The sequence below is a fragment of the Erythrolamprus reginae genome, chromosome 9 (genome assembly GCF_031021105.1).
Source record: "Erythrolamprus reginae isolate rEryReg1 chromosome 9, rEryReg1.hap1, whole genome shotgun sequence".
NCBI lineage: Eukaryota > Metazoa > Chordata > Lepidosauria > Squamata > Dipsadidae > Erythrolamprus > Erythrolamprus reginae.
In genome coordinates this window covers 45,142,560-45,159,221 of record NC_091958.1, presented here as the reverse complement: position 1 = coordinate 45,159,221, position 16,662 = coordinate 45,142,560, and the positions used below count along the sequence as shown (strand labels likewise).

The window sequence follows — 16,662 nt, the reverse complement described above, 5'->3', positions numbered from 1 at the left end:
TTCAATGTACCCTGCCAGTTTCTCAAAGTCAGGTTCTACATTTAGGCAAGAAAAACAATATGCACAGGTACAGTATTTGTGGTACCTTGCTCAACAGTAGCAACTGTGAGAGGGATCTTGGAGTCCTAGTGGTCAATCATTTAAATAAGTGCCAACAGTGTGCAGCAGCTGCGAAAAAACTGTTCTGTCGGGCTCTCTGGTAGACTCCTCCCAAAAATTCACAGGTACAAATTTCAGACACACACACACACACACACACACACACACGTTTGAAAATTCAAAACAATGTTCTTTATCATGAAAATTAACTTAAACCAAGCCCTCTTTTGGTATAGCAAAGAGCACTCGTCTCCAAACAAACTGGTAATTTGTACAAGTCCCTTAGCAGTTCTGTGATACTTAGCGTGCAGCTGTGAGGCAATTCACAGTCCTTCTTTTTTCACAAAGGGAAACACACTTTGCTCTGGTTTAGTTTCCAAGCGGGGAAAAATCAGCACACAAAAGGTCAAAGTCAGTAAAGCAGTCACGAAACACAACGATCAGATAATCTTCCACAATGGCCAAACCCACAGGCTGCTATTTATAGCAGCCTCACTAATTACCACGGCCCCACCCAACCACAGGTGGCCTCATTTTCATAGATAATAATCTCTCCGTTGTTGTTGCCTATGCATCGCTCTCTGCATGCGTGGCTGTATCATTAACTCTTGTTCTGAATCCAAGGAGGAGCTAGATAATTGATCTCCTTCTGAGATGTCTGCCACACTCTCCTCCTCCCTGTCGCTCATGTCTTCTTGGTCAGAGGAGCCTTCATCAGCAGATTCCACCGGGGGCAAAACAGGCGTGCAGCATGTGGATGTCTCCCCCACATCCATAGTCCTTGGGGCAGGAGCTGGGCCAGAGCTAACCACAACAAAAACCAACACAATTCTAGGCTGCATTAACACAGGGATAGAATCAAGATCATGTGACATGTTAATATCGCTATATAATGTCTTGGTAAGGCCACAGTTGGAATACGGCATTCAGTTTTGCTCACCACGATATAAAAAAGATGTTGAGACTCCAGAAAGAGTGCAGAGAATAGCAACAAAGATGATTAGGGGACTGGATGCTAAAACATATGAAGAACAGTTGCAGGAACTGGGTATGTCTAGTTTAATGAAAAGAAGGATGAGGGGAGACATGATAACAGTCTTCCAATATCTCAGGGGTTGCCGCAAAGAAGAGGGAGATGAATTATTCCCCAAAGCATCTGAGGGTAAAAGAGGCAATGGGTAGAAACTAAACAAGGAGAGAAGCAACTTAGAACTAAGGAGAAATTCCCTGACAGTTAGAATAATTAATCCGTGGAACGGCTTGCCTCCAGAAGTTGTGAATGCTCCAACACTGGAAGTTTTTAATATGTTGAATAACCATTGGTCTAAAGTAGGGTAGGGTCTCCTGTCCAAGCAGGGGGTTGGACTAGAAGACATCCAAGGTCCCTTCCAACTCTGTTATTGTTGTTGTTCATGTTATTATTATTATTTATATTATTTATATTATTTATATTATTATTATTAAAGTCAGAGGCTGTTCTTTTTGGACCAAGAGGATGGCGAAGCAGGGGGAATGGCAGGGAATTTTGTTTTTATAGATAACGACAGCCGCAAGAAGCTAAGACCCTAGAAAGCAGGCTGTTCTGACCTAGGCTTCCCCCAAAAGCACGAGGCCGACTCCATGTCCCGATAAAACCCCTTTTATTTAGTTTACAGTGAATTCCTCTCCAGCAAAGTCACGGCCAACCGTTTTTCAAGATCTTTCGCAATTAGAGACCTTTTATCAGGCTTGGAGAGCTGCCAAGCTGATATCTTTCAAACTCCACACTGTAACAGACCATACTTGGCAAGAATGCAGGGACAGATCTTTGCCCAAATGAACTAATTGTCTCCTGCAAACACCCCTCTCCTTTTGCTCCTCTTATCCACCAGAGGAAAGGATAAGAATTAACAGGGGAGATCATTAAAGACAGATCCAACCTAAAAGCAAGTAGGATGCTTGGCTGCTTAGCTAGAGGTATAACAAGCAGGAAGAGGGAGATTGTGATCCCCTTATATAGAGCGCTGGTGAGACCACATTTGGAATACTGTGTTCAGTTCTGGAGACCTCACCTACAAAAAGATATTGACAAAATTGAACAGGTCCAAAGACGGGCTACAAGAATGGTGGAAGGTCTTAAGCATAAAACGTATCAGGAAAGACTTAATGAACTCAATCTGTATAGTCTGGAGGACAGAAGGAAAAGGGGGGACATGATCGAAACATTTAAATATGTTAAAGGGTTAAATAAGGTTCAGGAGGGAAGTGTTTTTAATAGGAAAGTGAACACAAGAACAAGAGGACACAATCTGAAGTTAGTTGGGGGAAAGATCAAAGGCAACATGAGAAAATATTATTTTACTGAAAGAGTAGTAGATCCTTGGAACAAACTTCCAACAGACGTGGTTGGTAAATCCACAGTAACTGAATTTAAACATGCCTGGGATAAACATATATCCATTGTAAGATAAAATACAGGAACTAGTATAAGGGCAGACTAGATGGACCATGAGGTCTTTTTCTGCCGTCGGTCTTCTATGTTTCTATGTTTCTAAAACGAAGGAGAAATTTCCTGATGGTGAGAACAATGAATCAATGGAATATCTTGCCTTCTGGCGTTGGGCTTTCTTTCCCCCCCCCTTCAAAAATAGACCTGACAACCTTTTAACTGGGATGGTTTAAGTCTCCTCCCTTAAGGAGGGGGTTGGTCAGGAAGATCTCCATAGTCCCTTCCAGCCCTATGGTATGATTCTGTCTCCTACGTGCACAGATGGAAGAACCCACAATACATTCGCAACAATGGGGAAAATGGACACTGAAGTTAACGGAGTTGGCAAAATTGACAGCTTTGATTTTTTTTTTTAAAGGAGAGATTTGCCTAGTTTTGTTTTGACTTAGAAACCATCCTCGCATTTATTTATTTATTTATTTATTTATTTATTTTTGTTTGAAAACAAATTTAACTGTTTTTTTTAAATGATTTAGGTTTGTTTATGATGATAACAGTTTGTGAAGACTTAGTCTACTTCAGGGGTAGGCAAAGTTTGTTTGTTTGTTTGTTTGTTTGTGTGTATTTATTTATTTATTTATTCATTCATTCATTTATTGGATTTGTATGCCGCCCCTCTCCGTAGACTCGGGGCGGCTAACAACAGTGGTAAAAACAACATGCGACAATCCAACACTAAAACAGCTAAAAACCCTTATTTTAAAACCAATCATACATACAAACATACCATACACAAATTGTAGAAGCCTAGGGGGACATGAATATCTCAGTTCCCCCATGCCTGACGACAGAGGTGGGTTTTAAGAAGCTTACGAAAGGCAAGAAGGGTGCGGGCTATTCTAATCTCTGGGGGGAGTTGGTTGCAGATGGCCGGGGCCGCCACAGGGAAGGCTCTTCCCCTGGGTCCCGCCAAACGACATTGTTTACCTGACGGGACCTGGAGAAGACCCACTCTGTGGGACCTAACTGGTCGCTGGGATTCGTGCAGCAGAAGGCGGTCCCGGAGATAACCTGGCCTGGTGCCATGAAGGGCTTTTTATGGCTCTTTGATGACTTGTGGACTTCAATTCCCAGAATTCCTGAGCCAAACATGCTAGCTCGGGATATCTGGGAGTTGAAGTCCACATATCATAGAAGAGCCAACTTTGCCTACCCCTGGTCTAGTTTAAAGGTTCATCGGTTTTTAAAAAAAGTTTTGATCTGTACAGAAGAAAAACATTGCTCTCGCTACAGAGAAGTTAAAATTGAAATCCCCTTGATTTACCCATAGAACACGGGATCTAAAAAATAAAAAAACATTGTCTATTGAATTAGACTCAATTGAAATTCATCATCGAGCCATCGAGCCTCCAAGCATATCCAGACTGGACCACAATAAGAATTTGTGGGCACCTAGTCCTCAACCGTCAAACATCATTTTGAAAACACAGCCCTTCACTTCTGAGTGCCAAAGGGTGTTCATTTCAGTTCTTTACCTCCTTTTCCCCTTTCTTTTCACTGGGTACAGTTTCACGTTTTATTGCTTTTTAATGTTTTGTTTATCACGTGTGTGTTTTTTTACATTTTCCAAACTGCTTCAAGATGCTTTGATACAGGAAATGAGATAAACATAACACGAAGGGATCCTTTATTCTAGGCAAGAAGAATCACAAACAGCTAATTGGGTCCATTTTTAAAACGCCGGTGAAGAACATGCAAAAAATTACAGCCAAAGAAAATAGCCCAGCCGCCATATTGACTCTCCGATAGCATTTCTTTTTTTCCCCCATTCTCCAATCAGCCATGATTTTATCAGTAGTGATGGGCGAACCGAACTCGCACAATTTGGGTCTGTACCGAATTTTGCGGTGTTTGGTATGCCGAACATGAACCCAAATTTTTTTTAAACTTCAGGCAAAGTTCGGCATTTGGAGCTTTGACGTCACTGGCAGGTTGCTAAGGACACCAAGGTGATCACTTCCTGGATTCCATGGAATCCAGGAAGTAATCACCTTGGCGTCCTTAGCAACCTGCCGGTGACATCAAAGCTCCGCCCCCGGAATTTCTTCGTGGGAGGGATTCCCCATTGGGGTTCGATTCGGGTTCGGCCGAATTTTGCATAAAGTTTGTCCGAACTTGCCGAACCCGAACACCATTGGGTTCGCCCATCACTATTTATCAGGTCTCTTTTCCAGCTGATCCTCATCTGACAGTTTAGGGTAGTAATTAAGGTGTTGGTCATTCCCTAGGCAAGAAAGCTGGCTGGGTGATTGGGTCAAATCACCAGTTGCCCAGGAGTCCTAGTCCTGCCATATACATGAAATCCTGCTTGGGCCAATGTCCAGGAGATTATGAGTTCAATCCTGTTTTAGACATGAAAACTACCTGGGTGTTAAGGGATCAATCAGCAGAAGGCAGAGAGATGTAGTCCTGCTTTAGACATAAAAGTTAGCTGGGTGTTTGAGGACCAACCTCCAGGAGACAGGGAGTTCTAGTCCCACTTTAGGCATGAAAGCTAGCTAAGTGCTTTGTGTCAATTACCAGGAGATGGTGAGTTCTAGTCCCATTTTAGGCATGAAAGCCAGTTGGTTGACCTTGGACCAATCCCTATCCCTTGGCCAAACTCTTTAAGTTATTGATAAAGATCATAAAGGCAGGTTATCAATAAATAACTTTTATGTGAGCTGTAAATTACCCATACTTTACAACTTACAGTGGTTCTCAACCTTTCTAATGCCGCAACCCCTTAATACAGTTCTTCATGTTGTGGTGACCCCTACCATAAGTCTAGCGCTCTCTACATGAGGCTACCTTTGAAAAGTGTTCAGAAACTTCAGATCGTGCAGAATGCAGCTGTGAGAGCAATCATGGGCTTCCCAAGGTATGCCCATGTTACTCCAACACTCCGCAGTCTGCATTGGTTGCCGATCAATTTCCAGTCACAATTCAAAGTGTTGGTTATGACCTATAAAGCTCTTCATGGCATCGGACCAGAATATCTCCGGGACCGCCTTCTGCCGCACGAATCCCAGTGACTGATTAGGTCCCACAGAGTTGGCCTTCTCGGGGTCCCGTCGACTAAACAATGTCGGTTGGCGGGGCCCAGGGCAAGAGCCTTCTCTGTGGCGGCCCCGACCCTCTGGAACTAGCTCCCCCCTGAGATTAGAACTGCCCCCACCCTCCTGGCCTTTCGTAAGCTCCTTAAAACCCACCTCTGCCATCAGGCATGGGGGACCTGAGATAACTTTCCCAGGCCTATACTGTTTATGTATGGTATGTTGTGTGTATGTTTTCTTAAATTATGGGTTTTTAGTTTTAATTATTAGATTTGTATTGTACATTGTTTTTTCTATTATTGTTGTGAGCCGCCCCGAGTCTACAGAGAGGGGCGGCATACAAATTTAATTAATAATAATAATAATAATAATAATAATAATAATAAATAAATAATAATAATAATAATAATAATAATAATAATTCTTTAAGCTGATTGGCAAGAAGGTCAAAGGGACACTCCCACTGTAAACACCTGATTGGTCAGATTGTAAAAATATGTTCCAAGGCGCCAGAATAGAAGCTTTAGTTCCTAACACCAGGGGAAATTTGTCTTTTCCTATGATCTTAGGCAACCCCTGTGAAACAGTCATTCGACCCCCAAAGGGGTCTCAACCCCCAGGTTGAGAACCACTGACTTAGCACAATATGCAAAATTGGGCATGCAGTCCTAAAAAATGAAATTCATTTGCTGGTTCTAGTCCTTTCCTTCTAGGCTATATTTTTTAAATAGTTAACGGGACCGCCTTCTGCTGCACGAATCCCAGTGACCGGTTAGGTCCCACAGAGTTGGCCTTCTCTGGGTCCCGTCGTCTAAACAATGTCATTTGGCGGGACCCAGGAGAAGAGCCTTCTTTGTGGCGACCCCGACCCTCTGGAACCAGCTCCCCCCAGATATCAGAGTTGCCCCCACCCTCCTTGCCTTTCGCAAGCTCCTTAAAACCCACCTCTGTTGTCAGGCATGGGGGAATTGAAATTATTCCCTTCCCCCTAGGCTTATAGAATTTATACATGGTATGTTTGTTGGTATGATTGGTCTCTTAAATTGGGGTTTTTTAGATTACTTTTTAATATTAGATTCAGTGTTCTCTCTAATTTTTTTTGGGGGTGGGCGGAAAAGTATAGTGTCTGAGCGGCAGTCCCTTCGGGACTGGGCGACACAGAAATAATAATAAAATTTCCCTCTCGGCTTCTGGGCAGGTTTGGAAAACTCTGAGTTGATGATGATTTTTAAGTGAGCGATTGCTCACCTGCTCAGCTTAGAGGGAACTATGATTAGATTTGTTACACTGTTTTTTATTGTTGTTAGCCGCCCCGAGTCTTCGGAGAGGGGCGGCATACAAATCTAAATAAACTAAACTAAACTAAAGTTCCTGAGGTCTCCTGAACTTTGCTACCGACTATTGACTAACCTTTTTTTAACAGTCACAGAAGGAAATTCAGGGCTCAGGTGTGCCTGCTCACCTGAGTTATAAACCTTGTCCTTAGGGGGGGAAAGTTTTATTTCATTTTGGATGTGGAGGAGGAGACCAGATTTGATGCGGGAAATGTGATGACTAAGATCTTGGGGGGGGAGAAGGGCACTTGATGAAAAGAACCCCCTGAAGGATTTCAGGAAAAGAGTCAGAATCCAGAGGAAGGCCATCAAGAGTCAACCGAGACAGGAGACAGGAAGAGGCTAATAAGAACGGAGACAGAGATACTACATAACCCCCCCCCCCCCCGATGATGACGTCATGGTGCTGGACTTACAACCATCCCCGAGCAGTTCCAAACGCTCTGGGAGAGGAATAGAAAAACTTGAGAAATAATAATGAGATGAGCTTTCGGGCTTGGAACAGAAAGCCTGTCATCTTTTGAAGAGCTGACTAACTCCGCTGCAATTTCTTTTCCTTCTGCTGGCTTTTAATTGGCAGAAGCGGCTGCGGAGAAGCAAGGGCAGGAATGAGGCAGCTGCTTTAAGGCAACCCTGGGAGGAAGAATAAAGGTACCGAGTTTGCTTCTCTTCACCAGGCTGCAGAAGGCAACTTCAAATGCTGAATGGGATAAGAGAGGTGATCTTTCCTTACTACCAGCAGTCACCAAATTCAGCCTAGTTAAGTAAGCTAATAAAATCTGCAAAGCTCCAAAGGAAGATATTTACCTATATCTATATATCATCTATATCTCTATATCATCTATATCATGTGCATTGGCATCCTTCAGTATCAAAAGACCAGGGTATCGTGCTCTGGATTCCCCAGAGCATAAAACCTGGGTAGGTTAGTATATCATCTATATCTATACATCTCTATTTCTATTTCTATCTCTATTTCTATCGTCGCTATCTATATAGATATGATTCGATACAAAAATATGTAACCCTTCCCTGGTGCAGAGCTGAAGGGATTGGATACTGTAGCCTAGAGGATAATTCTCTGCCTTACAAGGCAAAGGTTGCAGGTTCAAGTCCCAGTGGGTATGGCTAGCTGATGAGGCCAAAGTAAGGCTGAAATAGATCTATCCTAGTCTCCCTTAATTTTCAAATTCAGCAAAAAAAAAACCATGTGACATATATATCTATATATCTACACTGCTCAAAAAAAAAGTAAAGGAAACACTCAAATAACACATCCTAGATCTGAATGAATGAAATATTCTCATTGAATACTTTGTTGTGTACAAAGTTGAATGTGCTGACAATTGATTGTCAATCAGTGTTGTTTCCTAAGTGAACAGTTTGATTTCACAGACGTTTGATTTACTTGGAGTTATATTCTGTTGTTTGAGTGTTCCCTTTATTTTTTTTGATCAGCATATATATCTCTGTCTTCTTGCCTGCTTGCCCCTTCCTCCCACTATCAATCTATCAATCTATCAATCTATCAATCTATCAATCTATCAATCTATCAATCTATCAATCTATCAATCTATCAATCTATCAATCTATCAATCTATCAATCTATCAATCTATCAATCTATCAATCTATCAATCTATCAATCTATCAATCTATCAATCTATCAATCTATCAATCTATCAATCTATCTATCTACCTACCTACCTACCTACCTATCTATCTGTCTGTCTGTCTGTCTATCTGTCTATCTGTCTGTCTGTCTGTCTGTCTACCTACCTACCTACCTACCTACCTACCTACCTATTTATGTATGTGTGTGTGTGTGTGTGTGTGTGTATTTATGGATGGTTGGATGGATGGATGGATGTAAATAAGTGTGTGGTGGTGATGGGTTGCTCCCAGTTCATGAAGGAGGACTACAGATTCAGCCGCATTGTCCTTTCCATGGCTATGCCTCCTGCCTCAATGTATAGGGATCATTTGCTCATAAATTTAAGACTGAATGCCCAGAGAGAGCAACTCCTCTCCCCTGCCAATAAGGCCCATGAGTCAGCATGTTGATGGTGGGCAGGGTGAATAATTATGCAGTGTTATTAATTTCTTCTGGCTGGGTTAGTCAGACACGCAAAATAAGGCAACAGATCCAGTGATTTCATCCCAATCACCGAGCTGGGTTGACTCATGCATCCATCACTCGGAATGCTCACCTTGACCTAGTTACATGAGTGGTTTGGTTAAGCAGAGCCGCCTCCTTCCCACCACTTGTCAGTTCCACGACACCCAGCAAACTGGTGTGATAACAGCCTCCTGTTTTAGAAACTGCACCTACCTAGAGTTATGAGAGTCACGGGGATGAGGCAGAGACAGCAGAACAAGGAAGGGAAAGTAACTTTTGATGGCTACCTGGGAAAGCAGGAGAGAGACATTTCAGAAGAGATTGGACTCAAATGGTATAGGGTCTCCTGCACGAGCAACTAGAAAGCCAAAGCTGAAGAATGGTTGCAGGAACTGGGCAGGGCTAATCTAGGGAAGAGAAGGACCAGGGGACACATGATAGCAGTCTTCCAATATTTGAAGGGCTGCCACAGAGAGGAGAGGGCTCAACCTGTTTTCCAAAGCACCTGAGGGCCAGACAAGGAATAATGGATTAGACAGATTCATGGATGCCAGATTAACTCAGGGACCGCCTTCTGCTGCACGAGTCCCAGCGACCAGTTAGGTCCCACAGAGTGGGTCTTCTCCGAGTCCCGTCAACTAAACAATGTCGCTTGGCGGGACCCAGGGGAAGAGCCTTCTCTGTGGCGGCCCCGGCCCTCTGGAACCAACTCCCCCCAGAGATTAGAATTGCCCCCACCCTCTTTGCCTTTCGTAAGCTACTTAAAACCCACCTCTGCCGCCAGGCATGGGGGAATTGAGATACTCTTTCCCCCTAGGCCTTGACAATTTTATGCATGGTATGTCTGTATGTATGCTTGGTTTTTATAATAATGGGTTTTTAATTGTTTTTAGTATTGGATTATTATTGTATGCTGTCTTATTATTGCTGTTAGCCGCCCCGAGTCTCCGGAGGGGGGCGGCATACAAATCCAACAAATAAACAAATAAACAAATAAACAAATAAACAAATAAACAAATAAACAAATAAACAAATAAACAAATAAACAAATAAACAAATAAACAAACAAACAAACAAACAAACAAACAAACAAGTGTATCGGTGGTTATTGAAATGGATGTCCATGTGCCGCCTCTATGTTGGTTGAGGCAGGCAGGGTTCCCTTGAGTACCACTTGTTGGGGGTCAAGGGAAAGGGAGGGCTTTGCCTTCTCTTTCTGCTCAAGATCCCCATGGACAATTGGTGGGCCACTGTGTGACACAGAATGCTGGACTCGATGGGCTTTGGCCTGATTCAGCAGGACTCTTCTTATGTCCTTAATGGATGGAAACTGATCCAGGAGACATTCAACCAGGAAATAAGGAGATTTTTTTTTTCTGACAGTGAGAGCAATCAACCAACGGAACAGAAGCTGCCCTCGGAAGTTGTGGGAGCTTCATCATTGGAAGCTTTCAAGAAGAGACTGGACTGCCATTTGTCCGAAATGGTGTAGGGCAATGATGGCGAACCTTTTTTTCCCCAGGTACCAAAAGAGTGTGTGTGTGCACTATTGTGCATGTGTGAGTGCCCACACCCATAATTCAATGCCCAGGGAGGGCAAAAACAGCTTTCCCAGCCCCCCAGATGCCCTTTGGAGGCCAGAAATGGCCTGTTTCCCAATTTCTGGTGGGCCCAGGAGGCTCGTGTTTTGCCCTGCCCAGGCTCCAAAGGTTTCCCTGGAGCTGGGGGAGGATAAAAACGTCCTCCCCAATCCCCCCCCCCGGAGGCTCTCTAGAAGCCAAAAATGCCCTCCCAGAGCCTCTGTGCGAGCCAAAAATCAGCTGGCCAGCACACACATGCATGTTGGAGTTGAGCTAGGCAATGGCTTACATGCCAGCAGATATGGCTCCATGTGCCACTTGTGGCACCCATGCCATGAGTTCACCATCACTGGTGTAGAGTCTCCTGCTTGGGTGGGGGAATTGGACTAGATGATCTACAAGGTCCCTTCTAACTCTGTTATTCTGATATTCTTCTGTTAATATGACAATGGACAGATGTGTCACATATTGACAAAGTTCCAGAGTAGATCCAGACAAAAACACATCTAGTTCAGTTTCCTGGTTTCAACCATTTCTAGTGGAGTTAAAGGAAACATGGTGGTTGTGAAGCACACTCTGTGGTCTTTCAGACAGCTAACTTTCAAAGTGAGAATGATACACAATTAAGCAAAACATGGTTGGTATCATGGAAAACCTTCTGAGAAGGTTTTGTGGGGAGATTGTGATCCCGCTGTATGGACCATATTTGAAACACTGTGTTCAGTTCTGGAGGACCTCATTTACCAAAAGATATGGATAAAATTGAACGGGTCCAAAGACGGGCTACAAAAATGGTGGAAGGTCTTAAGCATCAAACTTATGAGGAAAGACTTCATGAACTCAATCTGTACAGTCTGGAGGACTAAATAAGGTTCAGGAGGGGCTAAATAAGGTTCAGGAGGGAAGTGTTTTTAATAGGAAAGTGAACGCAAGAACAAGGGGGCACAATCTGAGGTTAGTTGGGGGAAAGATCAGAAGCAACGTGAGAAAATATTATTTTACCGAAAGAGTAGTAGACGCTCGGAACAAACTTCCAGAAGACGTGGTTGGTCAATCCACAGTAACTGAATTTAAACATGCCTATATCCATCCTGTGTGATTGGTTTTTATATAATGGGTTTTTAACTGTTTTTAGTATTGGATTATTGTTATATATTGTTTTATTACTGTTGTTAGTAGTCTGTGGAGAGGGGCGGCATACAAATCCAATAAATAAATAAATAATCCTAAGATAAAATACAGGAAATAGTATAAGGGCAGACTAGATGGACCATGAGGTCTTTTTCTGCCGTCAATCTTCTATCTTTCTATGAGAAGGAATTTTTTTTTTTGCCAGTCAAACCAGCATACTTACCATAAACACACAGGCCTATAGACACCACTACAATTTGTTACCAGTTCCTCACTTTTCCCCCTGCCCACAAATACCAGCCGTACCCTTGGAGGAAGACCCAATTTACAGAAGAATGTTCCCAGCTCTGTGCCAGGAATCTCAACCCATCTGCCGTCTGCCAATGTCCTCCTAGAAGATACCCACACCTTCCTGGATCTTTCCCAGCAGTATAAACTTCCATTTTCGTCATTCCAAAACTGGTCCCTTAATGGAGCAACCACCGCCAATACAAATAACCACAGCCTGCTGGAAACCAAGAACTATAAATTGTTCTTAATATCAGGATACTTAAATGACTGGACCCTGACTTGACTCTATCTCTGAATGATCAGACCCAACAACAACAACACACTGATTACCAAAACCCACAAAATTATGTTTGGTCTCCCAGAGAATTCTACCCTCGAACAAGAGAACGCCTGAACACTAAGCATTAGGAAGATCTGTCCGAGTTGTTGAATGCCCAGACATGAAGGAAAACAGTCGTAATTGAGTAGATGGGCTACGTTTCTTGGTGTTTGTTTATCATGGATTGAGTCCTAAGGACCAAATATCTACTCGCTGCTAGCTATGTGGACCGTAAAGAACAAACTCGCTCAGAACACTTTATGCAATGAGTTGGCGAGGAAAACAACAAATAAAATAAAACTCATGTGAGAAACTCAACAAGCCAACATTTATTGGACTGGGAAAGTTTTTGTAACAGATCACACCAAGTTTTGGGGCAGTATTTCCGGTTATTAATTTCAGTGTACCATGGAACTTATTACATTAAAGTACATCTAGCATCTTAAGTTTTCTCCAAATAGGATTAAAATGCCCAGTTTACCATTATTATCTTCTGGAACAAGATTTAAATATTTAATAAACTTACGTTATGCTTCTTTGCAATGATATGATGCAGTACGTGTCAATAAATTATACGGATATTCAACAGTAGATAAAACAACTAATTTATCCCATTGTTTTTATGCTAAAAAAATGAAAAATCCCACAGGGGTTGAAGTTCATACGACTTAAAGTTGCCAAGTTTGAAAAAGATTGTGCAAAGTGGCCAGTACTATTAAGATGTCTGGTGATCTCCTGAATATTATTATGCTTGTTGTGTTTGTTGTGGCTTGTCTTGTTTCCATGTTTTAACAGCTCTTGAATTTTCCCCCCTTGTTATTATTTTTAAATTTTTTAGGAGACATTTTAATTTGGTAAGCCATCCAGAGTCATGGAAGTGAGATACACAGTAAATTTAACAAACAGAACTGAAGAAAATAATAACCTTTGAAAAGTGTTCGGAAACTTCAGATCGTGCAGAATGCAGCTGCGAGAGCAATCATGGGCTTCCCCAAATATGCCCATGTCTCACCGACACTCCAGAGTCTGCATTGGTTGCCGATCAGTTTCCAGTCACAATTCAAAGTGTTGGTTATGACCTATAAAGCCCTTCATGGCACCGGACCAGATTATCTCAGGGACCGCCTTCTGCTGCACGAATCCCAGCGACCAGTTAGGTCCCACAGAGTGGGCCTTCTCCGGGTCTCGTCGACTAAACAATGTCGTTTGGCGGGACCCAGGGGAAGAGCCTTCTCTGTGGCGGCCCCGGCCCTCTGGAACCAATTCCCCCCAGAGATTAGAATTGCCCCCATCCTCCTCGCCTTTCGTAAGCTTCTTAAAACCCACCTCTGCCGTCAGGCATGGGGGAATTGATATTCTTTCCCCCTTAGGCCTTTACAATTTATGCATGGTATGTTTGTATGTATGTTTGGTTTTATAATAAGGGTTTTTAATTGTTTTACTATTGGATTGTCACATGTTGTTTTATCACTGTTGTTAGCCGCCCCAAGTCCACGGAGAGGGGCGGCATACAAATCCAATAAATACATAAATAAATAAAATAATAATAATAAAAAAATAACCCACTAACTCATTCTGCCATCTGCTGACTGCTTATGCATAAAGGTTTCCCCTGTTTCTCTCATAGCCTCCCCACAACCTTGGAAAGAGATTATCACCCTCACCAGGTAGATAATTCTAGGCTGCATTAACAGAGGGATAGACTCAAGATCATGTGAAGTGTTAATACCACTTTATAACGCCTTGGTAAGGCCACACTTGGAACACTGAATCCAGTTTTGTTGCCACGATGCAAAAAGGATGTTGAGACTCTAGAAAAAGTGCAGAGAAGAGCAACAAAGATGATTAGGGGACTGGAGGCTAAAACTTATGAAGAACGGTTGTAGGAACTGGGTATGCCTATGAAAAGAAAGACCAGAGGAGACATGATAGCAGTCTTCCAATACCTCAGGGGTTGCCAACAAAGAAGAGGGAGTCAAGCTATTCTCCAAAGCACTTGAGGGTAGAACAAGAAGCAATGGGTGGAAACTAAGAGCCAGGTTGGCGCAGCAGGCAGAGTGCTGTACTGCAAGCCACTGAAGCTGACTGCTAGATCTGTAGGTCAGCGGTTCAAATCTCATCACCGGCTCAAGATTGACTCAGCCTTCCATCCTTCCGAGGTGGGTAAAACGAGGACTGGATTGTGGGGGCCATATGCTTGCTCTGTTAAAAAGTGCTATTGCTAACTTGTTGTAACCCGCCCTGAGTCTAAGGAGAAGGGCGGCATAAAAATCAAATCAAATAAATAAATAAATAAAATAATTAGATAGATAGATAGATAGATAGATAGATAGATAGATAGATAGATAGATAGATAGATAGATATAGATAGATGATAGATAGATAGATAGATAGATATTATTATTATTATTATTATTATTATTTTTATTATTATTATTATTATTATTATTATTTATTGGATTTGTATGCCGCCCCTCTCCGCAGACTCGGGGCGGCTAACAACAGTAGTAAAACAGTACAATAAAATCCAATACTAAAAAACAGTTAAAAACCCATTATATAAAAATCAGTCATACATACAAACATACCATGCATAAAATTGTAAAGGCCTAGGGGGAAATTGTAAAGGCCTAGGGGGAAAGTGTATGCCTGGCGACAGAGGTGGGTTTTAAGAAGCTTACGAAAGGCAAGGAGGGTGGGGGCAATTCTAATCTCTGGGGGGAGTTGGTTCCAGAGGGTCGGGGCCACCACAGAGAAGGCTCTTCCTCTGGGTCCCGCCAAGCGACATTGTTTGGTTTACGGGACCCGGAGAAGACCCACTCTGTGTGACCTAACTGGTCGCTGGGATTCATGCAGCAGAAGGCGGTCCCTGAGGTAGGTAGGTAGGTAGATATAGATATGTAACATATTTTTGCTGATAATGAAAAGGGAGATTAAATCCTGTGTGTGTATACACACAGACACACACACACACACATTTGTTTGCCCTAGCACAAAGCCGATATATATGTAAACATAGACTCCAAAATTAATAGAATGAATACAATATAATTAAATTATAGATCTAAGCAACAATCCAAATGGCTTTGAAAATAGGGACAGTCGTGAACAGCCAGTATTTTTACCCTCTTCCTTCCCTCCATGTCTTAAATTCTTTGTCATGATTTGACCTCTTGGCCCGGCTTCAAAGGTGATGTTTTCACGTGGTGGAGCCTCTAGTTGGAAACAAAAGAAACCTGCTGTGGGGTCTCAAAGTCGCTTGCTTCCAAGACACCCAGATCTTGGAAAAGTGAGTAAGAGGCCTAAGATTTGTTTATGAAGTCCATCAAATCTGGTGGCAATATCGTTATTCAACACAGCCACCCCAGTCGCATCCCACAGCCATCCAGCTCTTGTGTTGTGGTTGGTAGGGAAAAGCCTAATCAAACAGAAAAAAGGAACTGTGGTTTGCTGGAACGCTGGAAGAATCTAAGGATCTATGACGAGTCAACTTTAAGGGCGCAACGTGGTGCTGAGTCATTTTGTTGCATGAGAAGCCAATTCGAGGAATGAAAGAGCATTCCTAGCCTTTGACAATCTTGATTCTGGTAAAAAGGGTTCAAAATACAGTAATACCTTGTCTTACAAACTTAATTGGTTCCGGGACGAGGTTCTTAAGGTGAAAAGTTTGTAAGATAGAATAGAATAGAATAGAATAAAATAGAATAGAATTTTATTGGCCAAGTGTGATTGGACACACAAGGAATTTGTCTTGGTGCATATGCTCTCAGCGTACATAAAATAAAATATACATTTGTCAAGAATCATGTGGTACGACACTTAATGATTGTCATAGGGGTCAAATAAGCAATGAAGAAGCAATATTAATAAAAATCTTAGGATACAAGCAACAAGTTACAGTCATACAGTCAACATGGGAGGAAATGGGTGATAGGAATGATTAGAAAAACTAGTAGAATAGAAGTGCAGATTTAGTAGAAAGTCTGACAGTGTTGAGGGAATTATTTGTTTAGTAGAGTGATGGCGTTCGGGGAAAAAACTGTTCTTGTGTCTAGTTGTCTTGGTGTGCAGTGCTCTGTAGCGACGTTTTGAGGGTAGGAGTTGAAACAATTTGTGTCCAGGATGAAACAATGTTTCCCATAGGAATCAATGGAAAAGCGATTAATGTGTGCAAGCCCAAAATCCACCCCTTTTGCCAGCCGAAGCGCCCGTTTTTGCGCTGCTGGAATTCCCCTGAGGCTCCCCTCCATGGGAAACCTCACCTCCAG

The 16,662-nt window shown here is 42.5% G+C and overlaps 1 protein-coding gene across 2 annotated transcripts in view; it reads right to left on the bottom strand.

The window, feature by feature from the left end:
* Nucleotides 1-16,662, bottom strand: part of LOC139172186 (ankyrin repeat and fibronectin type-III domain-containing protein 1-like) — a 445,282-nt gene that overhangs the window by 195,827 nt on the left and 232,793 nt on the right. The window lies entirely within an intron of this gene.